We start from the raw sequence: 12,364 nt of genomic DNA, 5'->3' as shown, positions 1-12,364 counted from the left end.
GAAGGAGCTGGCAGCCTGGAAATGCCAATGACTCTAGAAAGAAAAAGCCCCAACAGAAGCCCACTCTCTCTAGGAAAAGGAGCAACCTCGCAAGATAGGAAACATTTAGATAATAACTGGTCTACTCCAGCCAAACACTACAGAAAAATCTATGACCCCTCTCCCACCCATTCCAGTAAGGCTGAGTGGGGAGCCTGGACTTCCATTTCTGTGGAGTTTTAACAAGGAGCCCAAACCTCTCTGCCAGGGTGTTGTCAGAAAGGGCTGAGTAGAGAGCCAGGACTTTCATCCCCTGGAGCTAATGAGGCCTCCTCATGCTGTCAGTGGAGATCAACTGGGAGCCTGGACTTCCATCTCCATTTGGCGGCAGTCAGGCGCCCTCCCCATCCTCACTGGGATGGTGTCTAAAGAAGCCTAATGGACAGTCAGAACTTTCACCACTGCCCAGCAGCACGGAGGTCCCCGCACAGCCCCACCATGATGTCAGCGGAGGCCATGTGAGGAGAGTAGTGAGGCATCTGGATGCTGCCCAGCCAGGTAGGTATCAGCAGAGACCTAGTAGGGAGCCAGAACTCCCACCCACATCAAGCAGTAAAGAGGAACCCCACCTCTATGTCAACAAAGGGCAAGTGGAAACTTACTCTCACCTGGCAGTGGTGGCGGGTCCCCTCTTCTTCCCCTGCTCAAGTAATGTCAGAGGAAACCAGAAAAAATGAGGGCTTAAATAAGACCCAGAGTCTCACAACATAATGCCCCAGATGCCCAGAATTCAGTAAAAAAATAATTGCTCATTACATCAAGAACAAGGAAGATAAACTAAGTGAAAACAGACAATCAACAGATACCAGCACCAAGATGACAGAGATGTCGGAATGACCCGACAAAGATTTTTAAACTGTCATCATGAATATGCCTCTGTGGCTTATTTCACTCAGCACAACACCCTCCAGGAAGGCCTTTCTTAGGAAGGAGAGCAAAAAAGAAGAAAATTAGGTCCATGTGTGCTTGTTTTTTCTTGTTTTTTCCTCTAATATCTTGAAGAGATGTACTTATTTTGACAGCTTTCTGAAATACTGCATCCAAAGTGCCCCCCGAATATAATGATCAGAACTTCTCTAAATCCATTAACTCATTCTCTTAACAACTTAGAATGGATGTTGGAGAGGCAGCGGCTTAAAGATATTTCCGTGTTTCTTGTATACTTTCTTTTACTTTATCAACAACTCATTTCACACAATTTCCCATGCGTATTTCCCTAAATCTCTTTTTCTGATTTTTTTTTTTTAGCCAAAGGCAGAATTTAACGACAACACCATACCCCTGAGATTTCCGATCCTAGCATCATGGTGTTCATCTCTTGTTTTTTTTTTCCTCTGTTACCTCTACTTACAGATGAATCAGTAAGAACTCTTCTATCTTTTAAGAATCTTGGCTGTCACTGACAATCTCTTATTTTCCTTTCTAGCTTCATATCTTTCTTCCACATCTTTCTCAAACTGTATTCTTGCTTTTCTACTTTATTTTCACCCTGGGATTTTCCTGATAACCTCTTTCTGTCACCACACTGAAAATCTACTGTTATCTGTTATTATTTTCATTTCTTGCCCTTGAGAATAAAAGAAGATAAATAGATTTTAACACCACAGTGCACTTTTTTCTTTTTCTAAATCACTTTAGAACTAGATATTTCACATTAAGTGCCATATAGAACAGAAATCTCAAAATCAATTTTCTTTTTTTTACTGAAATGAAAGATGCCAGAGTGATGACATAGAAGCTTCTTTCCTATTCTCAAGTACTTAGAGACAGGCTCCTTCTGAACAGGAATGAAATTCAGAAATATCCGGGATTAACATGAGGTCTCTGTGGAGTCGCATGTCACAGCTGTGTCCTGAGACCTTTGTAATGGATGATTTCGGTTGCTCAACCAGTGCCCGTCATCAGCACTGCAGAGTGTTGGGGCTGTGCTGGTGGCAGCTGAAGTGCTCTCGTCCTTCATTTTCTCGATGAGGCAGCCTCAGCTGTGAGGGAGTCTTGGGTCACCATCGAATCTTGGGCTGTGAGAACTCTGAGTTTATGCATGAGATCTGAATTTATTCCTCCGGAGCTGGCTGTTCATTCAGCGAGCAAATCTTACTCAAATCAGCCTAAGTAGAAAGAACTTATTTTATTTATTTATATATTTTTTTGAGGAAGACTGGCCCCGAGCTAACATCCATGCCCATCTCCCTCTACTTTATATGTGGGACGCCTACCACAGCATGGCTTGCCAAGCGGTGCCATGTCCGCAGCCGGGATCTGAACCAGTGAACCTGGGGCCACCGAAGCTGAATGTGCGCACTTAACCTCTGCGCCACCGGGCCGGCCCCAAAAGAACTTATTTTAAGATCCAGAGCTTCTGGAATCCTAGGGAATCTGGGCCTTCTGTGACAGGAACTGGGAACTAGAAAGGTTCAATCTAAGGAGCTCTCTCCAGGTCTTCCTCTTTCCTTCTCTTTCTCTGTGTCCCTTTCTCTCTGTAGCCACGTGGCCCCTCACGTGCACACTCGCTCTCCCTCACCCCATCTCATTCTTCTTCTTTTTCTCTATGGGCTTGTGGCTCTAAATGTCCACTAGACCCAACATTTCATCATTATTGTCCTGCCCAGCCTCCTCCTCCAGCTGACCCCGTCTCTCAGGGTTCTAATTTCAAAATCCCTGAGCAAGAAATTTGGTCCTGACACTCCCTTCCAGAGCTATGCCGTAGACTTCGGGAAAGCCTATAGGTGGGATGCTTCCCTGAACTTAATTAGTGACCTTCTGGGATCTAGGACTCCTCACTCACCCATGCCAGGGGCAGTGGGCAAGTTACAATTGTCTGAAAAAAGATGGGGCAACTTTATCTAATTATTAGTGCACTCTCTAGGGACATTTATTTGTTTATTATATCCTGGCAATACTTTTCAAAAAAGCTTAACGTTTGCTGTAGAGGGAGAAGTCACTCCCTCACTTTCAGCCTGAGCCAGTTGGGGATCCTTTAATCCCCTTTGCAGTAGTGTCTGCGGGAGCTGCTATGTAATTGTGAGGACTATGATATTTTGGGGGCTGGGATACTGGAAAGAGCAATGGGTTGATGGTTGACAATCCAAAGATTATACCCAGGTCCTGACCTGATCTTAATTTACTCTACGACCTTGGGAAAATCAAATCATTTTCTGGGCTTCATTTTTTCATTTGTAAAATGAGGCAGCTGGTGTGAATCAGTGGTTCTCAGATTTTTAGAGCATGAAAACTCTTCTTAAGTTCAAAAAGTTATGGATACCACATACTAATCATGTCAATTTTGCTGCCCAGTGAAGGAAAAGAAAGAACTATAAGTGTATATGTGTTCTAAGACTCACAATAACTCCAAAGTCTCTGAGAATCCAAATGCCGCAGGCTGGAACCATTGGTCCAGCTGACTTTGAGGTTCCTTCTGGCTCTGATATTCTGAGATTCAAGTCAGAGGAATTTGGACTCCTTAGAAAACATTCACTTATTCAAGAGGAAAGCTGACAAAAAATATTACCAGATCCAAGAGCAGCAACAGAAGTTTTCAAGAGAGATGAATTAAGGCAGATTTCAGGGTCTAAAAATCCAAGCTGAGAGAGAAGATGGAAGGAAGAATCAATGCTAACAGCAGCAGGAGGCTGTGGGGCGACATGATGGGCAGCAGGGTTCATAATGTGGCTCATACCAGGATGAGGGTCAGATGTCATGATCACTACAGAGGGAAGCAGAGAAGTCAATCTCAACTCCTAGGCAAGGTGGATAAACTCTTCTGGCCTTAAAGAAATACATTATGTAATAAATATATATATGTTATATATAATAATTATATTGTATAATAATATATTAATCAATGTAATATAATTAATAATATGTAATAATATATGTTATATTAAATAATATTCACATATAAAAGCCAGGACGGTGCATGGTATATCATAGGCTATATATATATATATATATAGAGCCTACTATATATATTTTCCCCCCTGCCCCTTAATCACAATAACAGTTGAAGCGTTACTTAAGCCTTCTAGTTAAACTTCTCTAAAGATTAGTACCAATTGAGTTGACATTAAAAAGTTACTGACAATGTCTTAGGGCAATTTCTGTGATATATGTACAAGAGATATGCCCACAGAAAAATACATTCCTGGAGCTTGTCCTAACACTATCCCTTTTATGTTTTTCAATATTTTGCATGCTTAATATCAAAAAAGAGATTGATTCTCAGAGACATTCTGCCTTACAGCACTCTTCCTGAAGTTTTAAGGAGATCTGAACTTGACAGTTTATATTTCCTAGAGTCAAAAACAGATATGGGTATTAGGTTGAGAATATAAGGTCAAATTTCTACCCAGAGAGTTATCTAACTTCAATAAGAAGCGAGATAGGCAAATAGAAAATTCTTGAGAACTTTTTAAGGTTATTAATATTTTAATTCCCGTATTCTAGCAAAGATTACCTTAAAAGAATAGAGGCTCCCTCTTCTCCTCCAGTAAACTCAACTGTAGACGGTCTAAGAAACACATAAAGCTTATAAGAAAGTGTTGGTCCCAATCTGAGTCAAACTAAAATGTAGTGTTTTGAGCAGCTCACAGAGTGTAAGAAAACTAGACCCTTCACATTCTCCTGAAAGCTGCAGAAGTGTACTGACAGAGGAATTGTATTTCCTTTTTCAATGAATCAAATTGCATTACTTGATTCTTCAGTGACTAATGTTCATGTATTTGTGTATTGTGAATGATGTGTTCTGTTTTCAGTTTTCAGAATCTACCGATAGACAAAGTATGTTTAAATCTAAACCTTAAAAAATTTAAATTGGTGATATAGCTGATAGAAATTGAAAGTGGGAGCAGGAGGAAGAAGAAGTAAGAGGAAATGTAGGGGTGCTAATTTCTCCCTCTCCCATGGATGGGGGTAAGAAATAGACTATTGTAAATGGGTCCGTAAGTAGAGGTTAAGGACTTCTAATTTTAAGATGGTGGGATATTTCTATATGTTTCTCTTCTAAATAATCACCCCAAAGCAACAGAAAGAATAAGAAACACAGACTCCAACTTTGCTGTCACTTAATAAGAGACATCTGAAACAATAAACCATAGTATAGAAAGATGGATAGCAGAAGGAGGAACGACCAGTGACATAAGAGCACATGCAGAGAGAGGCCCTGCTGGGAAGCAACTGAAAGAAGGATTGTTTGAAAGTCTGTAAAAGAGACAGTCATATCCCACATCTACACACTCATTCCTCAAACCTTCAGTGAGAGAAAACTGAAGCAGGGGCTTTCTGGGCTCAAGATCACCTGGTCAAGAAGAGGAAGGCAGCAAGTGGAAGGAAGACAGAAGTTTGTAAAAATTTTGGCATATGTCCAGCAGTTTTCAAAATTTCAAAACATGAGGATTACTAAAAGTTGGCATATTGAAGATTAACAGCCTCAGCCTTCCTCCCTTTCCCACCTTCTCTACTCCCTGCTATAAAACACTGGGAACAGAAAGGTTAGAGATCTTTTCCTAGAAAAACAAACCATTCCAGAATAAAGACCTCCAGATCCTGACATTTGCAGCAACTGGTGGAAGAGCTGGCGTCTCCCTTCAGTCAAACTCACTGGTTGATGAGCCGTGTCCGAGCATATAGTCAGCCAGGAATCACCCAAAAGTCAAGGAAATCCTCCAACATGAAAGAATAGGACAAAGAAAACCCCCAAAATACCCTAAAAGAAAAAAGGAAGTCAGAAGAACTCAGAAAAAAATTAGGGAAATCACCAAGAAAGTAAAACAAAAAGGCAGAGATGTACAATAAGAAAGGAAAAATACAGGAGGCTCAACATCTAAATAATGGCAATTCCGGAGAGAGAATAGAGAACAGAAAAAGTAGTGGGCAGAAATTTATCAAAGTGACAATCGAAGAAAATTTCCCAAAATAAAGGTTGGACTGATTGCCCAGCTCAATGAATGGAAAACACGTCCCCTGTAAAGCCCCATCACTGTGAAATTTCAAAACCTGAGGGATAAAGAGAAGATCCCAAAAGCTTCCAGATAGAGAAAGAGAAAACCAATTTACGTACAAACAACCGGTTACATGAATGGCAGTGTTTGTAGCCTTATAAATCTTGCCACTCATAGAGATCTTTTTCTTCCATTTGAGCCAATTGCGTAGTCAAACTCTTTCTCCTGAAGGCCTACCATCTGAGATTTACCTCTTAATTCTTCCCTTATCGCCCATCTTGTTCCACTCATTGAAAATATTCAAAAAATTTCTACCAAATACTCAGTCTCTTCCTCCCTTAACCCAGTGCCAGACCTGCCACTGTGACAGACTAAGCATATACTGGCCTGGATCTGCCTCCTTTTGCTGGGAGAGCCATCTCTTCAGTTGTCCTCTGTACTTGGCAGTGGTGAGTGTGGATTTCCAGGCCAGCTGACCTCAGTTACCAGGGTGTCAGCAGAGACTGCCTCCAACCTGCTCTTGTCTCACCAAGATGTTGACAGCCCCTCTCTTCCTCCTGCTTGGAGCCAAGTCAACCTACAAATACTGTCACATCACCATGAGAATTCTGTCTGCCGATTCCCAAACCAGAGACCCATCCGCTCAGCATTGTTACCAGCTAGAGAAGGTAAGGCAGTAAGAATGTGCTTACACTGACGGCAAACACATGGGTGGGTAGGCAGTGTGCCTGAGAAGCACTTAAGGATGAAGGCTTGAATTTACATATTTGTACAAAGTCAAAACCTCTTCCTTACTTTGTTCTGCCTCTGCTCTCCCCAATTTCCTTTATGACGGTCATACAATACTCCCTACCCCCGGGTCCTGTTAGGCTCCCACTTCTACTTCCTTCCACTATCATTTCATTATTCCATGGGTTTACACGTGTTCCTGTGTCCTTATAGCCTGCCATTGCCAGAAACTGTTCAGATGGTCACTTCTTGTACCAATTACCTTTTGCAGCAGAACAAATTACCACATAACTTAGTGGCTTAAAATAACAACCATTTTTCAGCTCTTGACTCTGCAGTTTGGCGGTTTGGACAAGGTTCACCTGGGTAGTTCTGGCCAGGTTGGCTGGTTGGGGGGCCTCAGCTGAGATGGCTTGTCTCTACATGGTTTCTCATCTTCGAGCAGACTCTCCCACGTACTGTGTCCTGGTGACTGCATTGTTCCAAGAGCAACATATTGAAAGCTGCAAGGCCTCTTTTTTTACCTCTAGTTTTTTGAGAAATAATTCATACATATCACTGTATAAGTACAAGGTGTGCAGCATGATGCTTTGATTTATATATATTGTGCAATGATTGGCACAATAGGTTCAGCTAACACCCCTCAGAGCATGTATCCAGTAGAGAAACAAGAAAAAGAAAAAAAAAAATTTCTTCTTGTGATGAGATCTCTTAGGATCTACTCTCTTAACAAGTTTCCCATATATTATACAAGTAGTGTCAACTATAGTCATTGTTGGGCCTTAGTTCGCCCCCAAATATCACACAATGGCATATTGGTTATTTTGAGTTAAAGTTACTTGAGAAAAGAGCTGACTCAAAAAGGACACTCTGACCCTTCTCTCTCTCTTCTCTCTGAAAGCAGGAAATAAATCGCCCACGTGAAAGCTACCCTCCCCACACCAGGAGATAGAGACATCCTTATCACCAGAGCTGGGGAATTCAGGGCTGAGAAGCCTGTATAAACAAATCTTGTACTTTTTTTACTAATTTACTACCCCAAGCCCAAACTCTGCTTCAATTCTTTGCTAATTAGGAACCTGAGCTTAAGTTTCTTTGTCCTGTCAATTTCTCACAAATTTATTGTTTCTTGTTATAACTTACTACATATTATTATACGCTACTGTCTCAAATGTATAAAAGCTGCTTGCTTTGGTCATTTCTTCAGGTTCCAATATCTATTGAGGCCTTTGTATATACGAATAAAATTTGTTTCTTTTTCTCCTATTAATCTGTCTTTTGCCAATTTAATTATTAGACCAGCGAAAAGAACCTGGGGGCGGGAGAGTTGGGAATTTGTCCTGGCCTGACATCACCATGTTGTATGTTACATCCCCAGTACTTATTTAACTTATAATTGGACTGGAAGTTCATACTTTTTGACCACCTTCCTCCAACTCCCCCCACAACCCCGCCTCTGGTAACCACAAAACTGATTTCTTATTCCACGTATAAGTGAGATCATGCGGTATTTGTCTTTCTCTCTCTGACTTATCTTACTTAGCATAAGTCCTTCAAGTTCCATCCACGGTGTTGCAAGTGGTAGGAGTTCCTCATTTTTTATGGCCAAACAATATTCCATTGTGTATATAGACCACATCTTCTTTACCCATTCATCCATCAATGAACACTTAAGTTGTTTCCATGTCTTAGCTATTGTAAATAATGCTGCTATGAGCATGGGGGTGCAGATATGTTTTCAAGTTAGTGTTTTCATGTCCTTTGGCTATTTTCCCAGAAGTGGAATTGCTGGATCATATAGTAGTTCTATTTTTAATTTTTTGAGGAAGTTCTATACTGTTTTCCATCATGGCTGCACCAGTTTACAATCCCACCAACAGTGCACAAGGGTTCCCTTTTCTCTGTAGATGGCTTTTGGTAGTATTGACGTTTTAACCATATTAATTCTTCCAGTCCATGAACATAGGATGCAATTCCATTTATTTGTGTCTTTGATTTCTTTCATCTATGTATTGTGGTTTTCATAGTAGAGAGCTGCAAGTCCTCTTGAAGCCTAGATTTGGAACTCGTACTCTGCTGCTTCCACTGTGTTATATCAATTAAAGTAAGTCTCAAGGCCATCTCAGATTCAAGGGGATGCCATCTCTTGGTATGAGGAACTGCACAGTATTACAGTCAGTTTTATAGTGTGCCATATTTCAGTGGAAGAAAAACTGGGAGTAAGGGAGGAGAAGGACAGGCAACTTTTATTCTTCATTTATACCTTTTTATTTTGTTTGAATTTTTTAAATCATGTATATATATGTATTATTTCTATAATAATAACAATAATGATAATTATATTAAAATATTACTTCAAATATTTCTTGTGTTACTTAAGTTACACACCAGGATAATAATCCACTGGTATTTCAAAGGACCCATGATTTTGAGTCAAAACACCCATTCTGGGTATGTCTTCAGATCTCCTCTAACTATAAGGCCAGGTAATGTCAAGTTTCATGAAATCTCCAACATGGAGCTTGCACATAATAAATGCTTAGTAAACATTTGGTGAATCTGAATCTGAATGAGAAGGTGGGAACAAAAAGATGTGTGAATTAAGGGAAAATAGCCTTAAAATCTGTTCTATTAATTCAGTCTTTATAATCAGCTTTTATCATGGCAACCTGGAATTTAATGAGCAAGAAAAGAGATCTGATTTCACTTCCAAACACTTGCGGCATGGGCTGTTGGATAAAATAGCAGTATGTCCATTGCTGTAAGTAGCAGTAGCTGGGAATTATAACCTAGGACAGAATCAAGAGCGTCCTTAAGCTCTAGTCCCGTTAAGTCACCAATCTAATTAAGAAATCATATTTCTTTACAAATGCAAAGGATGCTCCTCAGCTATTTCAAGTGGGATCTTGGAGAAGCACTCACAGCAGCTATTTTTTTAAAAAATCTCCTTTCTTTAGCAGCTGCAACATAAATTAGCAAGAAGCAGAAAGCGACCTCTTAATTTTGTTTCATAGACCCCACATTTGGTTTGGTCTGGTGCTCTTACCAGTCCTTCGTTTCTCCAAATTAAAAATTGATAAATAGAAACAATAAGAATACATTAGAGAAATTCTTACAGATTCTTCCTTGGCTGATTTTCAGTCTGGAATATATTTCCCTAAGTCCTACTTATTAAGCAATTGCAAAAGTAAGCTGGCTATTTATGTAATGACCATTAGAAGCCATCTTCCCCTTCCCAGGAAAGTCAAAGAGCAGCCTGTTATTTGGGTGCCTAATTTAACTGGACAAAGGAAATTGCTTTCATCAATTTTACCTTGCCCTTCCTAATTAGATCGAAAGTCAACTTTCCACGTGATGTTCTCCGACACATGTTCCTCTTCCTAATGCAACCAGATTAGATCAATCTGCATCTGTCTCCATTGTATCCTGGGACTGCATAAACTTTGGATACATATTTATTTTGTGGATTTCATTTCCATGTTAATTAGAATGCAGGTTCCTGGAATTTCCATTCTGAGTATAATAATCTTCTTAGAGTCAGCATGATGGAAACAGCTGCATGCTGTTTACTTCATGAAAGATGGTGTTCTTTGCTCAGATGATCATTGGTTATGCATTTTCTCAAAGATTTTGCCTCTATTCCTTCTTAGAGATTTATCAGAATATATTAATTTATTAAGAACTTTCAAACTCAATTTTATTAGGTCACTGTTTTTTGGAAGGCATAATGAACAAAACTTATTGGGAAATCAAACTTACTAATATGCATCTCATTCCTTTCTCTTCTACTGTATCCTCTGCTCTTTTTCCAAGCAGATTTTTTTTAAAAAGACTAAGTATTTTTCTAATGGAAAAAGTTATATATGTCAAGTGCAGAAAATCTGAAAAGTAGACAATCCCGCTACTATTAACACCTTATGGCTTTCTTTCCATATAAATACATTACATTTTTGTAAAATGTTATTACTCTGAGTAGACAAATATGGTATTGGTCCCCAAACACTTTTTTCACCAGCCATATCCTTCTAACCTAGGCAAGAATTTATTAGATAATAAAATAAAGCAGATTATTCAACCCTGCTTCAAACATGTACTAAAGATTTGCTATGTGCCACCCACTTTCCTCTCTCTGAGATGGGCAGCAAGGGCACAAAAATAAATAGGACACATCCTTGCTTTGAAAAAGTTTATAAGGTACAGAAAAAACATATAAAAATAATTATAACGTAGATTGTGATAATAATATGAACCATTTACTGAGCACTGATTATATACGAGGTACCTTTTATTCCTCATAACAGCTCTGCAATGTGGGGACTATTACTCCACCCATTTGACAGTGAGGAAGCTGAGGCTGAGAGATGTTAAGTATTTTGCCCCAAATCACACAGCTTGTCAGTGGTAGAAGTGGGGTTTGTATCCAGCAATAAGGGTTCAGCCGAGTTCGCAATCACTGTACTTCACCATAGGAGAGCACTTCGATTATAACACGTCTTCCATTATAGGAATATATAAAATTCTCTCAGAGCTTTCTTGCCATGAAATATAGATCCAGTTACTCCATAGGGTCTGTCCAGGGTACCACACTCTAGCCTTCTTAAGAGGAGGCACCAGCAGTGGGACGCTCATTCATTCATTCATGCTTTTTTTTTTTTTTAAAGATTGGCACCTGTGCTAACAACTGTTGCCAATCTATTTTTCTTTTTTCTTTCTGCTTTTTCTCCCCAAATCCCCCCAGTACATAGTTGTATATTTTAGTTGTGGGTCCTTCTAGTTGTGGCTGTGGGATGCCACCTCAGCATGGCCTGATGAGCGGTGCCCTGTCCGCGCCCAGGATCCGAACCAGTGAAACCCTGGGCCGCTGCAGCAGAGCCCGCTAACTTAACCACTTGGCCACGGGGCTGGCCTCCATTCATTCATTCTTGAGCTTGTAGGTCTATGAAAGAGATCCTATTGTTACTGAAATAAAAAAGGATAAGAAAATCAAATAGTCGGGTGTTTTGCCACACCCATGGTCTAGGATAATGTTCTCTGAGATTATAGAGAGTGATTGTAGCCCAGGAGAAAACTCTTTTGGTATCTGAAGATGACAAAATCCAAAAGGTAGTACATGCCTTTGAATCTATATCAGTTAGAGATTAAGTTTGGCTGTATATACATATATTAAGTTTGGCCATATACATACATATATATATATATGTACACACACATACACACATATAACAGAGAGCCCAAATCATAATGGCTTTTAAAATATGGATTTTTTTTTTATGTTGCTACGTAATGAGAAGACTGAGGGAGGCAGTCCAGGGATGGTCAGATGGCTCTGTGATATTTTCAGGGTTCTAGGCTTTATTCTCTTTTCTCCTAGTCACTCTTGGCATGTGCTTGAGGTCACAAGTGAGCTGCTGGAGTTCCAGCCATCCCATTCAGGTGTCAGGCAGGGAGAAGGTGAAGGGTAAAGGAGAATAAAGGGCTTATGACAAACAATTCAGTTCCCTTTAAAAAGTTTTTCCAGAAGTCCTACTTGATGATTTCTGCTTACATCTCATTGGCCAGAACTGTTCACACGACCATTCTTAGTTGCAAGAGAGGCTGAGAAATGTTTTGTTTTGTTCTTTTAAACTGGGTACATTGCCATCTCAAACAAAATCAGGGGT

The 12,364-nt window shown here is 40.0% G+C and overlaps 1 long non-coding RNA gene across 1 annotated transcript; it reads right to left on the bottom strand.

Annotated features, from left to right (window-relative positions):
• Positions 1–1,724: 1,724 nt before the first annotated feature.
• Positions 1,725–6,722, bottom strand: LOC103546798 (uncharacterized). Its single transcript, XR_011540058.1, has 2 exons — positions 6,363–6,722; positions 1,725–2,147 (listed from the first exon to the last, which is right to left on the bottom strand). It is a non-coding gene; the product is annotated as an uncharacterized lncRNA (long non-coding RNA).
• Positions 6,723–12,364: the final 5,642 nt, after the last annotated feature.

This window comes from Equus przewalskii, chromosome 5, assembly GCF_037783145.1.
Source record: "Equus przewalskii isolate Varuska chromosome 5, EquPr2, whole genome shotgun sequence".
In the NCBI taxonomy this organism is placed as follows: domain Eukaryota; kingdom Metazoa; phylum Chordata; class Mammalia; order Perissodactyla; family Equidae; genus Equus; species Equus przewalskii.
This window is presented reverse-complemented; position numbering and strand designations above follow the sequence as displayed.